Consider the following 14,449-nt stretch of genomic DNA (forward strand, 5'->3'; position numbering starts at 1 on the left):
AAGGCAAGCATTGACCAAAAGGCTGGGACCTAATGCCAGACCTTTGCTTGTTTAATTATTGGTGCTAAAAAGTCTTTCATTTTATCTGTAATCATGGCGAAAAATACTTGGAGACATACCTATAGGGCACATGGTTTTGATTTCTTTCCTGCCACCTTTGTACTGCATGTCCAGTGCCCCTTCCTGTGTCCTTGTGCAAAGCCATGAACAACCGCGTATTTTCTTTACTTCACTAGAGAGAAAATTAAGCCCAATAGCAAGTAAAGCCATGCCTACTCAAAGCCCTGAGCACCCACACACCGCTTAAGTGCCACCAGCTTTTTGCACCTGCGCAATCTTTATGTGGCAGAGTCTAACTCAGTTGAGCAAATGTTTCTTTTTCTAGTTTTGCATTTCCATTCTGGTGACCAGAGATTCTAGCCTGCCATCTTTCTTGCCCAACTGCCAGGATTCTCTGCACATACTGCGTAGGCAAGCCAAAGCAGTAACATTTCTATTAACTTAACATGTACATTGTATATCTGAAATGTCTGCGCCACAGCCCTTATCAATAGATGCTTGCCATGACATGCGCGGTAGCTCAGCGAGCTAGCACCAGGTGGTATTCCAAGGTGCCCAAGGGGCTGAGGTATACTGGAGCATGTTCTGAGGTGTAGGTTTGGAGATGCTGCCCTGATGGACACTGAAGGAGAATGCTTAGAGGCCCCTTCCAAACCCAACACTGAACCACGAAGGTCTCAAGCCCAGGCTGTGGGGTATTCCGCCTGCCAGCTCAATCATCCCCAGGGGCATCTCCGAGGTTCTCCTCTTGTCTACATGTACTGGGAAATGCCTGGAACGTTTGTAGGCTCTACCAATGACGCCTCGCCAATAAACAAAATTATAGGTTTTTGTCCGGAAGGTCAGTGGACTAATTTATTCCGCAGGGATTGGCAATCGAGCTAGAAATACGCCCTGGCACCAAGTCTACAGACAGTTCAGTGCTGTACGACATACATTGGGAAGGAATCAGTCCCACCCTTGATGTTGTCTTACTCATGACGCCTCAAGATGACGTAGAATACTGTGACTACGCAGTTCCAGCGGTGTCAGAGGCCTAGGATCGTTACCTTTCAGACGTTCCACCCTGAAATTTCTGGGCTTCCAGGGCGATGGCGTTCGAATTGGATGATATAAATGGCTGTATGTATTCATTTTGTTCTAAATCCTTAGTGGAATCCATCGTACCAGTTAAAGACTTTTCAAAGATCATTTTAAACATCGCGCATTTGTATGTTATGATGCAGCTAACTCCATTAAGACTGAAATTCAACCGACTCCTGTTTTATGCAAATTATGTTTTATTCAGCTACGTCAGTATGCCAAAAGTAAACATTGTCTTAAATCAGAACAACCAAAGCCTTGGCATGAATGTTGCGTGGAGTACCTCCTAATTGCTCAATTGAACCCATATTCTCATTCTTGACTCTTCCAGCATCTGCGTAAATACCCTTAAAAGTTTAGAGTTCGTACTCCTATTTTCAAAATCATTTGGCTTGACTTAGAAATAGCATACCTAACACATGTAAAACTAGATTTGAATGAGCGCAACATCAACTGAAGCTAATCACAAAATCCAGTTTTAAGAGTGTAAACCGTCAGTGCAAAAAAATAGCACTGCATTTGTATTTATCCTACATAATAAAGACAAACCTGGGGTTTCTTAAAACAGGCGCGTGTACCTTAGATTGAGCAACAGTTAATTGTGACGATTCATTTTAGCTACTTGACTTGTACGGCCGTTTATTTTGACTCCAGAACACTCGCTTTCTGACTGTCACTGCCTACAATATAGCAATTGTATGTGGGAGACGCTTAATGTAGGTGTGGTTCTACATTCTACATTGAAAGGTTACCACAGTGGGCTTTCGTGTACTACGGCGCAGGTACTCGATTAATAACTGGGAAGCTGTACATCCTTAGGATGGCACCTCCAATCGAGCCCTCAGGCAGTGGGAGTATTAAGATGGGAGTTTTCGGACTTGAGCCTCTTCTGCCTCTGCGAGGAGGGCGGGCCTGTGCGGTTGCCTCTTCATTTCAATCCCCTTTGCAGGACTCATTGAGGCCGTTTCTCCTTCTGTGATTGATGGCTGACTTTTAGCAGTCTCCTTGAAATGTCTCTTTCCTAATTGTAGGTCCTTTTAGCAATCACTGCTGGAATAGTTTACGGTGGGAGGTCTTAAAGCTGGCCTTCTGAATAGTTTGTGTGGATGAAAGTGTGAAGGGATTCTAAATCTGTCGAAAGATACCTCACGCTGACTCTCTTGAACTCTGAAATGTGTCTGCGGCCGTGTTTTTCGTGTCTTGTCCTCTGGTTTGGGCGAGTGTGTTTTTGAGACCTCAACCAACGTATAGAAGTAGAAAGATTGAGTATGGTCTCAGTTGCGTAGCCTTTACAAAAACTTTAGCAGATGGTGTTATTCGAACATGAAGTGTCAAATTGTATCCTCGTTCTGCCAGTCAACCCATGGTATCTAAGTAGTGGCGTAAAGCAAAATGATGGGGCCCCTCGGCAAAATGTAATGAGGGGCCCCTGACTTTCCATATAGTAATTGGCCTTAGGCTGATCAGAGGGCCATTCAAGGGTTGGGTGCCCCATGATGGGTTGGGGACCCTCCTGCGCCACAAAGACCTATATTACGCAATGATTGCAAAAAGTCTCTATTAATAGTTTATTACGCTGCTGTTAGAATTGACATTAGCAACTTGAAAACTCACTATAGTGTTGACGATGGTGTAGGTAATGGGCTTTTGAAGGCCCCCCTGCATTCTGCCTTGGAAAGGTTCAGATTCTTTTACTAGAAAGATTTGGATCCTTAGGAATGGCGCAATGGGTGCCAGTTCAGAAAACTAGTGGGTGCTAGTGTCAGAAAACTAGTGGGTCACTGGTACCATGAACTTCATTTATGATCAACAGAGTGAGACCCTTCTGAAATTGAGACCAGATTAGCCCTCCCTAACACTTCATTGGCTACTACTACAAGACATTTTCACTTTTTTTTCTAGACTTCCGCAACATCTTTCCTTCGTGAGGAAGTTAAATCCCACTTGATTGACTCCAAGGTGTAACAGGAAACGTCTGCACGTGTAGGTTTGTGGTGATCCACCAGCTAAGAGAAGTAGAGTTGAACAGATATAGGCTCTCACAATTAAAAAGTGCATACATTACATAGTTTTTTAGGATCGGTCAACCTTCATCCCTACAATCCACTTGCATAGGAGAGGAGCGGTCTTATGAGGATGTATGTTTGCCAATACTTAAAACAAGCTTCTTCCAGGTCCTTCAAGCTGATATTGTGAAGGGTAAATACAAAGCATCCCAAAACTGTTTAACTTTTGTGGCTTATGATTACCTCATCCCTGTAAGGGGCCGCACCCCTCAACAAAAGGAATGGACCACCCTCCTCTCAGGCTGCATAATAAAGACAAAACCTCAGAGAACTGGGTTGATCAGTCTTGGCTGATGCAAATGTTGTAATTGCAATAAAATCCATCCTCTTATTTTTACTATAATTGTATGCGTATCCTTCCTAAGACAGAGGAACAATACAAATTCATACTGAGAGACCAGAAGCTTAGCAGAAGCTTCTAATGTCACATTTGAAAAAACTATGTTCAGTTCACTATGGCCTCCATGTGACTCTAGTGAAACAGATCATGGAGAACTTTGCTCAAATATGTTCTCCTAATCTCTGAGTGAGGGTTTGCCGAAGTGCAAAATGGATACACTCCAAACAGAAGTACTGAACTCCATCTTAAACCATTGTCCTAAATACCACATGTTCTTTTGACTATGTTGAGGCCTTTGAATCCTTCACGGTTATTCAGCCGCTTTTGCTTAGGTCCATCCTTGAATTTACAGAAATGGCTTGACTTCTGCAGGGAGGAGAGGCAAGATCTCTAGACCAAAAGGAAAGTAGAGGAAGCCTTTACCTCCTTTGACTTTTTAATAGTGGTCTTTACTTTTATATTTGTTCCATTAGAGCATGTTGACATCTGTATCCAAGACATCTGACTGATGAAGATATCAGTAGTTTGATGCAGAGCAGGTGGAGGCTTGTGTTAGGAGTTGAGACGTATAGTAGTAGAGTGCACAGCACACACTCGAGGGACTGCAAAGAACAGGTAAGCTTTAGGTACAAGAATAAGTAGTGTACAGGGTGAGAGTTTATCTCACCGGGTCTGATTCGTGGCAGCTGCTGGTCTCGTGCCTCGGTTCACCGTTGCAGTTTACACTGGCTGATTCGAACATTGGTGATTTTGCTGAAGTTTTGTGCTGGCTGAAATTCAATATTTGATACACCTCAATCACCAATTGGCAAAGACAACCAACACCTGGGGTTGGCCACAGGGCCTGGCCCTGGAAACCCCAGCCCCAGGGCCTTTTTTATTTTTTAATTAAAGAGAGGGCAGTGTTGCCCCCTCCTCAAGCCATTTTGGGGTTTTTTGATGCACCCACCCGTCAAGTGATCATTCAATCGGGGGTTCTGTCACGTCTTGATTACTGTAACGGACTTCTATTGGATGCAAATAAAATGGTTACAAAGAGACTCCAAAGGGCACCGAATGCGGCTGCTGCACTCTTTTCCCCGCCCTAAGCATTGTCATACCTCCCATCTTCTGTACCGCCTACATTGGCTGCGGATCGAACAGAGAATTCACTTCAAAACTCTGCACCATCAACAGGATCTTACATGCTTCTGCAGGGGCTCTGTACACCATATGTTCCAACGCGAGAACTGCGCTCTGCAGATCTGCATCTGGCCTGTACTCCTAGGGTGCGCAGGAGCAGAGCGGGGGGCACTCATTTGGGTCCCTGATCCCAGCCCTTTGGAACTCCATTCCAATCTCGGCGCGCAGCACACAAAATAACTGGGCATTCAGAAAACAGACAAAAACCTCCATCTAGCTTGGAGGCACCTACGCACGGCGCTTCTGCTCCCCGGGCTTTTAGAAAATAGGCATTTCTTGGCTGTCTTCCCATCAGGCTAGCTGTCGCCATCCATTGCTACTCGTCTGCAAGCGCTGGGACGCCCCGTTGCTGGGTCACCCCTGCGTTATATAAGCATTTTTTAGCATAACATATGTGGCTTTGATTATCTCCCAATTCATACAGGTTATTAACATGACACTATTCGCTCATGGAATGGAAAGAAGATTTGTAGAGCGCGATAGCTACCCTGAGGCGTCCTAGCGGTAACAGATGATGTGAGCAAGAGTGATGAACCGGGAGGCTAATCGGGTGGTGGGAAGAGCAGGGTCTTTAGGTGCTTACGGAAGGATGATAAGTTGGGTTCTGCACGCAGGTGATGGGGAAGGGAGTTCCATAGCCTAGAGGCATTGAGTGAGAAGGCTCGGCCTCCCCATCTAGCCTTATTAATCTTAGGAACCGTCAACAGAAAAAAGGTCGATGATCTGAGCTGGCTTGCGGGAAGGTATGGGGTGACCAGAGAGCCATTGATGGGCGGGCCCGTTTCCCAGAATGCTCGATGGGTGATGCATAAGGACTTAAATTCAATTCTCCGCCTTACTGGTAGCCAGTGGAGGCTCCTCAATCTGACCATGGCCGAAGTACGGCAAGGGATTTGGAGCAATGTGCGGGCTGCACAATTCTGCACAATCTGCAATGTGTTCGAAGTGAACTGGGGAGCACCCAAGTATAGAGCATTTTTGAAGTCTAGTCCAGAAAGAATGAGTCCCTGGATCATTATCTTTCTGGCTTCAAAAGGCGGCACAGGGAGGATCTTTTGTAATAGCCTAAGCAAGCCAAATCAGGTTGCTGATAATTTGGTGGCTTGGGCGTTGAAATTGAAAGCTTTATCGAGCCAGATGCCCAAGCTCTTAATTTTGTCTTTAGGTGCAGGGGGGAAGCCGAATGAGGACGGCCAAAGAAGCTTGAGAGCCAAAGGGGAAGGGTTACCTAGGAGCATTAGCTCAGTTTTTTCGCTGTTCAATTTAAGGTGTGACATGGTCATCCAATTGGAGACCTCCTCCAGGCAGGTTATGAGATTATCAGGATTGGATTCCAGTTGGTTGAGGGACACCACCAGCTGGGTGTCGTCCGCGTAAGTGATGATTCGTACTCCAAACGGACGGACTACCTCAGCTAGTGGCTCCATATAAAGATTAAACAGCGTCGGGCTCAGCGACGAGCCCTGGGGAACGCTGCAGGCAAGTGCTTTGCTCAATGAGATAATGTCGCCCTGAAACATTTGGAAGGAGCGGTTGGAAAGGAAAGATTCTAGCCAGGACCTGGCCTTATCCGACACCCCTATGTGAGCCAGCCGTAGTAGTAGGGTGCTATGATTGACAGTGTCGAAGGCGGCACTTAGGTCCAGGAGGATTATGGCTGCTGAGCCCCCCCTGTTTAGGATCATCCGTGCCTCCTCCGTCACTGCCAATAACGCGGTTTCGGTCCCATGTTTGGGCCAGAAATCCGTTTGTGAATCGTTGAACAGATGGCTAGCTTCGATGTACTCCATTAATGCGGTGTTGATATGTTTTTTGAAGAGTGCCTTGACCATAGCCCTTTTCCAGAGAGGTGGGACCGAGCCTGAAATTATAGAGGAATTAAGTAGGCTCAGTACAGTTGGAAGAATGTTGTCCTTTACCATCTCAAGGGTACGTGGCGGGGCTGGGTCATTGGGAGAGACTGATTTTACCTGTGGCGCCAAGTCATTGAGTGAAGCAGGAGTGACCAAAGGAAAAAACTGCAAGGAGGGGGTAGGATAAGTCTCAGGGATGAAGGTGGTCGCTATCTGGGGGGAAGCAGGGCTAGTTGGAAAAGAGGAATATATAAATTGAATCTTTTCTGAAAAGTAATTAGCTAAATCATTACAGCGGGTTTGTGCATTCTGGGGATTAGGGGGCGGTTCTTGTCGTTTTAAGAGCGTCTTTGCACTCCTATAGATTTCTTTCCTTTTAGAGGCGTCAGTATTAATTTCCTCCGCGTAAAAATTCGATTGGGCAGACTTAATCTCCCGTTTGTAAGTCCTGATCGTGTCTCTATAAACGGCTTTACTGGCAGGGGAGAAGTCCAGTCTCCACTTCCTTTCAAGACACCTGCACTTACTTTTAAGTTCCCGTAATTCGGGGAATACCAGGGGGCAGTTTTAAAAGACCGCTTTGCCTCCGTCCTCCTCAGGGGGAGAACCGAATCTAGGGAGCTTGTGATCCACCTGTTAAAGTCCTCATTTGCTAAGGTGGGGTCCAGGTTAATGGGGGGTCTGGTCTTATCCAAGGTGGTTTGCCATTCCTGCACCGGGAGCTTGGACCAGTTCCTCTGAAGGGGTAAGTTTGTTTGGTGCAGTAAGTGGGGGTTGGGGATGGTCCAGGTAAAGAGAATGAGATAGTGATTGGACCACGGGATTAGGGAAGGCGTACGTGCTTCTAGACCCGAGCAGTTGCTAGAAATTGGGTCCAGAAGATGGCCTTTTGTATGGGTAGGGCTGGCAACTCGCTGGGTGAGTTGTAAGGCCGCTAAGCCGGCGATTAGGTGGAGGGCAGGTGGATTAGAGGCATCATCCAGATGGATATTAAGATCCCCCAGAACGGTGAAATTGGCGGGCGTAGTGGCTAGGCCGGCGACTAATGGGGGAAGATTTTCTATAAAGGCCGTCGCTGTTCACGGTGGGCGGTATACGAGGATCCCGGATAAAATATTAGTGGGGGAAAGATCTAACACGAATGATAGGTTTTCACAACTCGGGATGGGGGGGTGGGATATCCGGCATTGGTAAGAGTCCCTAAAGATAATGGCCACTCCCCCACCCTTTCCTGTCTTACGGTTTTCATGGACCACTTGGTATCCCTGTGGGATGGCCTGAACCAAATCTGGTTCAGGCTCATCGGTGAGCCAAGTTTCAGTCCGGAAAACGACATCTGGGTCGAGATCCTGAATAAGAAGATGGACTTCTAGGGAATGCTTCACGAGGGATCTACAATTTAGAAGAAGCATATTATAATTGTCCATGGGGGTTTTACTGGTGGAAATAGGCTTGAATTGGAAGCCGCACCTAGGACAGATGGTTTGAGGGGCGTCCGGATGCCAAGGATGGTCACAAAGTGGAGGATTCATCCCCGAGTGCATTAAGCTCACTAGCGCTATAACTCCTTCTTTCGGGTGCCCGAGATGTGGGGGTTATGGCCCCTAGCCCCGACCAGCTGCGGACGGGGCTAGTGGCCATAGTGCATTAAAATCCTCTATGCCCATCCCCATCTGCTGGTACAATGTGTAACTAAGAGGACATAACCACAAACATACATCAAACATAATATGTCTTAACAAAATCCAATATGTTCTCTTGTTAATTAACAATAGATTTGGGCTGATGTCTACAATTTGATAGCAGAATGTCATATCCATGGAAGTATATCTCCGGTAACCTAAATGAAACATACACATAAGAAATTACAAATTTCCAAAAGTCCAAATTAGTATCTAAAGTGCTAAGTGATGCTAAAGTGCCAAGAGAGTTATTAAAGCCAAATTAATTTCAGAATCAGATTAATAAAATTACATCAGGTCTCATCAGCAATTTTTCTCCAGCTTACAGATCAGTACATTTATCGGCTGAAAAGGAGACCAGCTCTTCATCGGAATTCAGACCTTGTGGAATTTTAGTATCAAGCTCTAGTATGTATCTAGACTCCAACTGTCATAATTTACGAACTCTATCACCGCCTCTGATAGTCTGAGGGAAGGATCTGTAACACAAAATCGGAGCAAATTTGTATTTTGACAAGTCAGATGTTTTTCTATTGTCGTAAAGGTTTCAGTTACAGGGGGAAATATTTTTTCACATTAACAATATACTTGCACGCTTTAAAAGCCATGCAGGTGTAAAAGCCCTGATTGATCAGTGCCAGATTTAGCTTTGGTTATCTCATTCACACAGAGCATGTCACTAAGAGAATTCCTTTTCCTGTATGTGATGTTAGGATAATCATCTAGGGCATCAACCAAAGTGCTTTCAGTTTTTAAGGCATTTAAGGCATCCCATTGTCTAATAAAACTTTCATGTACTTCCTGTGAGAAGATATAAGTGGTGATAAAAACGAATATTCATTTCACCAGAACTTTCTCTTTGCCCTTTTAGTTTGAGTGCAGTTTCCCGATCTATTTTGACTGCTCTATAAAAAGCATTGGCTATATCCAATCGTGTGTTACCCCGCTCTAGAACCTTCCAGACATTCTTTCACATTCCTCAACAAAATCACTCTCCGTACTACAATTTCTGCGAGCCCGCAGAAATTCCCCATAAGGGAGGCTTTTTTATCAGACTGATAGGGTGACTACAGTTGCCATGCAGGAGTGTATTACCTGCTGTTTTCTTCCGAAACAGTTTAGATGTCAATTTTTTGTCTACAACCTTAATATGTAAATCCAGGAATTCGATCTCTGTATCACTGATATGACTTTCAAATTAAATCCATTGTTGTTAAGTCTCTAAATAAAATCTTTTGCCTGTTCCTGACTGCCCTTCCATATAATAAAACGGTCATCAATATATCGAACCCACAATCTCACGTGGTCGCTATATTGAATCATTCTACCGGGCTCTTGCTGCTCCCACCAACCCTTCATCAAGTTGGCATAACTCGGAGCAATGCAGGTGCCCATTGCCGTGCCTTGTGTTTGTCTGGGAAAAAAAGGCCATTCAAGATAACAAAATTGTTATTTACACAAAATTTGATCGTGGCCAATATCATCTCAATATGTTGGAAATAAGACACAGATCCTGTTTTTAAAAAGTGTCTACAAGCATTCAGTCCATCTGTATGTTTAATGGAAGTGTACAAAATGCACACATCCAACGTCATCAGTAGAAAATCCTCCCATTCTACGAGTCTGATTTCATGTAAAGAAAAAATTCCGTACGATCTTGGATGTGCGAGGGCAACGTCCTGACATAAGGGCGTAAAAAGTGATCGACATACTTGGATGTGTGCTCCAATATATATATATTCTGTATTTATGACAAACTTGTGGCACAACTGAATGCCATTTGGATTAAATCAAAGGTGTAAAAATGAAAGAATTTCCTGTGGGGGATACTGCAGTGAATTAACCAAATGAAGGGTTTCTTTGTGATATAGAAATTATAGTTGGTGGTATAGAAAACTGAAATAAGGACACATTTTCCATAAATTCTCACATATCTTCTTGATCCAGTGTCAGAAGAATTGTCTGGTATGCAGAGTGAAATGTGTACTTCCAACAGCAGCTGCAGCCTGTCAGTTGATTCCTCAATGTTCAAAGGCAGCTTCACTGCAGTGTACTAATAAATCACTTGAGCGCTAACATTCTGAATTTATGACAAAAGTGTGGCACACCTGAAGGCCTCTTGGTGGAATCAAAGTTGTAAAACAAAGTATGTCTTACAGAGAATACTTTAGTGAATGAAGAAATGAGGGGTTTCTTTTTGTCATAGAAATTATGGCTAGTGCTCACGCAAGCTAATATCAGTACACATTTTCTATGATTTCTCAAATATCTTCCTCGTCCATGTAAAATATTCTGACTCGTAGGGTGAAATATCTATACTTCGAACACCAGCTGGAGTCGGTTAGCTCTCTAATTAATGCCTACAGCTTCATTACAGAGTTCTAAAGACTAACTAGAGTGCTAACAGTTTGTATTCAAGACAATAGTGAGGCACTCATGAACAGTATTTTGTTGGAATAGGAGCTGTTAAATTTAAAGCCTTATCTGATGAGCTGGCTGACGTAAACTAGCAAGGAGTTGTTAAAAATGTAAAGGGAGGTATGGATGTTGCGTATTTTGAGGCATAATGTATTTTTAAGGGGGTGAAAATAGGGGGAAATGCCTGCATAAATTCATCCTCATTTCTCATCTGTTAACTCATCCTATCCATCTAGGTCACTTAACAGCCCCTAATTTTAAAATAGTAAACAGTTAGGTAGACAAACTTTGTGCACAATGGTGCTTGGGAACCCACAGATGGATGCCTGTGAAGTAATGGGCTCAGGTCTACCAGCCAACCCTCACTGGTCACCTGTTGAGGGTTGATTGGAGAGTCTAGCAATTAGCCTAAGTCCTTTAGCCAACCCCAACTGCGCATGGCCAGAAGCCATGCACAGCACAGGCTGGGTGTATGTGTTGGCAGTGGACTCAGACCTAAAAGATAACCTCCCTTATGACCACAGTTATTTATACATCGGAATTAATCCCAATGGCCACTGTGAGCGCTCAAGCCAAAATGTGGGCCCACTCAGAAAAAATTATTACAACATACCTAAAAAAAATACACTTTTTAATTTCATTTTATCAAAATACTTTTTCATAACTATACAAATCCATGTAACATTTTTCAGCATAATAAGGTCGCAGATCAACACAAATGAGAAAAACAATACATATAATCAAATCATGGGGACCCGGGAAGAGACTAACAGAAGCATCACAACAACCCATTCAACCCCAACTCACACATATCCAGACACACCTTCACATTCATAACATATCTGGGGAACACAATTACAGAGTGACAAAATAACTGGGATGACCAAAGACAAAAACTGCACAAGGGCAGGAGGTTATAAAGGCAGTGGTCGACACGTTTCGGTGGCTGCAAGCTGGTAGAATGCCACCTTCATCAGGACCTGCCAGATATAATGCCCCAAAAAAGGGGAAAAGGCTGATCCACCCGGGAAAGGTAAAATCACACACTCCAACAATAGGTATAAGCACCTACTTAATAGTTGCCGATATGCATCTTTAGATATACAATCCAGGTTTGCAAAGCAACCCTCAGCCAGGTGATAGCACCAATCTCAGCGTCTAAGGGAATTAAACCCCATAAATCATTCCTAGGGTTACAATTACTCGAAGTTCCGGAGCCTCTATTCCTGTATCTCGCACATTTTCTTCATTTCTACGGGACGTCTTAAGCACCGGAACAGTATGGCGAAGGGATGATGTTGCAGCAACCAGTAAAGGGCATCCAATACTTCAAAGGCTGCAATTGGTCCAATAGTCCTCCTCCTTCTCAATCGTCCAAAAATATCTATGCTTCAATATATGGTAAGCTCTGCAAAACAGTCCGATGTCTTCCTAGTGTGCCGCCCATAACGTGCTCGCATTCGCCCGAAAAGAGCAATGGACTCGGACCACGAGTCCAAGCCCTACGGCAAACCTCTGCTTTGCACAGCCTAAGACCTTGCACTGCAGGTTTTGGATGTTGGGCCAGTTTGGAATATGATTAATAATGGTTAAAGTGATGGTCTGGTTCGGTGTTGAAATAAACTTGCTTTAAAAAAAACTTTTTTTTATACCCAGCGCCTCCATTATGGCCTGCATAGGACATCACATTTTGCATCACCCATGATTTGTTAAATGACATAACTGATGACACCTCTCGTTGTTTTAAAGAATACTATTGCTCAAATTGCTAATGAGTGCTATGGTCCCAAGCCAATGTGTGAGGTCAAAAGCAGTGCTTGATGAGGGCATAGCTTATAGTTAATTGACTAAAATATAACTGGTGTATCTGTATCAGTGTTTTTTTTAACATTAGTTCTTGTATACTGTCAACACCTATCTATAAAATCACATTAACCTGTCTCCCCTGAGAATATGGAGCCTGCGGGCACGCACCCCTTCTTGGATATTGCTTTGAGGCTGGCAGGCCCCCTCCCCAAAGACTCATTCTCCCTGGTAAGAAATGGGCGTGGTAGGGCCGGGGGGCACTTGCACCATTCAGATTATTTACTTGGTAGGGGTTTTCAATATCGCTTGGATTGCCTTAGTCGGGGCTTTCGATTAGCAGAGTGCTGCTCTGATGGCAAAGGCAGTGCAAGGTACCTTACCTTCATTATGGCGGAGGAGGAGATTGTTAAAGACTTAAAGCGGCAGATGCTTTATTTTTGTGTGACAGCTGTGCCAACGGAGGAGCAGGTTTAAATCAGGGAGGACACGGATCGAGGGCGAGTAGCAATTTGCAGACCGTGCACTATAGATCAGAGAAGCTATTAAAATCAAAACTCCAAGTGGTGGGATGCAGTGCCGCTCACAAACTTCATTGTTTAGGGAGGATAACCCGTGGCCTGAGAATTACGATAACGCCCAGCTACGAGAACCCGCACTCAGACTTAATTAAAGAGTGGGTGGAACTCAATACTCATAGTTCAATTAACATGATCCAAGTGCTTATTAAATACGCAGAGATTGAAAGATGGTGCAGATTGAACTAATTAATGATCAGCTGAGCAATGAGGTGACAAGCAACAGTGGTGCTTAAAGTAAGAATGGTGAAACATGAAGAAACTAGTATACTGAGAAAAGCACAAACATTCCAGCGTGACCATCTTGACTATGAAAGGGGGCAGATCTTTACTGTCATCAGACGCTTTTAGAATATGTGTAGGCAAAGGCTGGGAGAGGTCAACCACCTGAGACCTAATATTTCCTTCAGCGACTTCAGCTCTGATACATGGGCAGAAAAGGAAGAAGAGCAGCAGCGGTATGGATAAAGCAAGCACATCAGTTCAAGATGTGTTATGTTTTTTACAGCTGGACCAAAGATCCAACCACAGAAAAAGGAGACCGCAAAAACCAAATGGAACAAGAGACAAAGGTGAGGAGGCCAAGGGTTTTAGGCTGGCTTGGACCCCAAGGGGAGAATGACTCCCAATTACAAGAAATGACAAGAAAAAGAAACGGTAATAAATTTGACTAATGTGACCTTGTCATATTCTTTTTTTTTTTTTGCGCTGTCTCTAGTTTTGACTACGCACAAGCTAGAATCGATGTAATAAGTGTGTTCACTAACTTAGCCTGAAGAAATTCTAAAGCAAAAAAACGAAAAAGGTGGCTTCAAAAAAGAGGACTTCCACCAAGCAATTTGGAGGTCTCAGATGTGGATTTTATGCGAGATCTGACATACCTTGAGAGAGAATCAGAGACTGATAATATTGAAATTGATAACACCATTATTGAGCATGATAAATCTGGATGTTAGTGAAGGGGGTTGTACAGATTTCAGACCAAAATCTAAAGAAAAATCCCCGATTTACTTGATAACCTTGATGTGTTCTCAGAATTCATGATGATGGTATTAACCAAATTGCAGTCTAGGTCTGGTGTCGATAGGAGACTGGGTATGAATCGGAATGTGAACTTCAGACACGTTGTACAGAAATGGAGTGAGATGACTGTGTTGTGCAGGCCTCAGATAAAGGAGGTAATGTTGTGCTGCGGAGTAGGCAAATACATGTGGATGAAGCATATTCTCAGCTGATTGACCAACAATATTATATTAGGATTGCAAAGACTGAATACCTGAAGGTCAAGGATGGATTTTTGGGTGATCTAACTGAATGGAAAGAAGTAGATGTGTACAATGTTCTGAGGGTGGAGGACATCTACCTCATCCCTAAGATCCATGAA

General features: G+C 43.9%; 1 protein-coding gene across 1 annotated transcript in view; it reads left to right on the forward strand.

Annotated features, from left to right (window-relative positions):
• Window positions 1-14,449, forward strand: part of NET1 (neuroepithelial cell transforming 1) — a 271,277-nt gene that overhangs the window by 222,768 nt on the left and 34,060 nt on the right. The gene's annotated exons all lie outside the window — the stretch shown is intronic.

The sequence above is a fragment of the Lissotriton vulgaris genome, chromosome 1_1 (assembly GCF_964263255.1).
Source record: "Lissotriton vulgaris chromosome 1_1, aLisVul1.2, whole genome shotgun sequence".
Taxonomy (NCBI): domain Eukaryota; kingdom Metazoa; phylum Chordata; class Amphibia; order Caudata; family Salamandridae; genus Lissotriton; species Lissotriton vulgaris.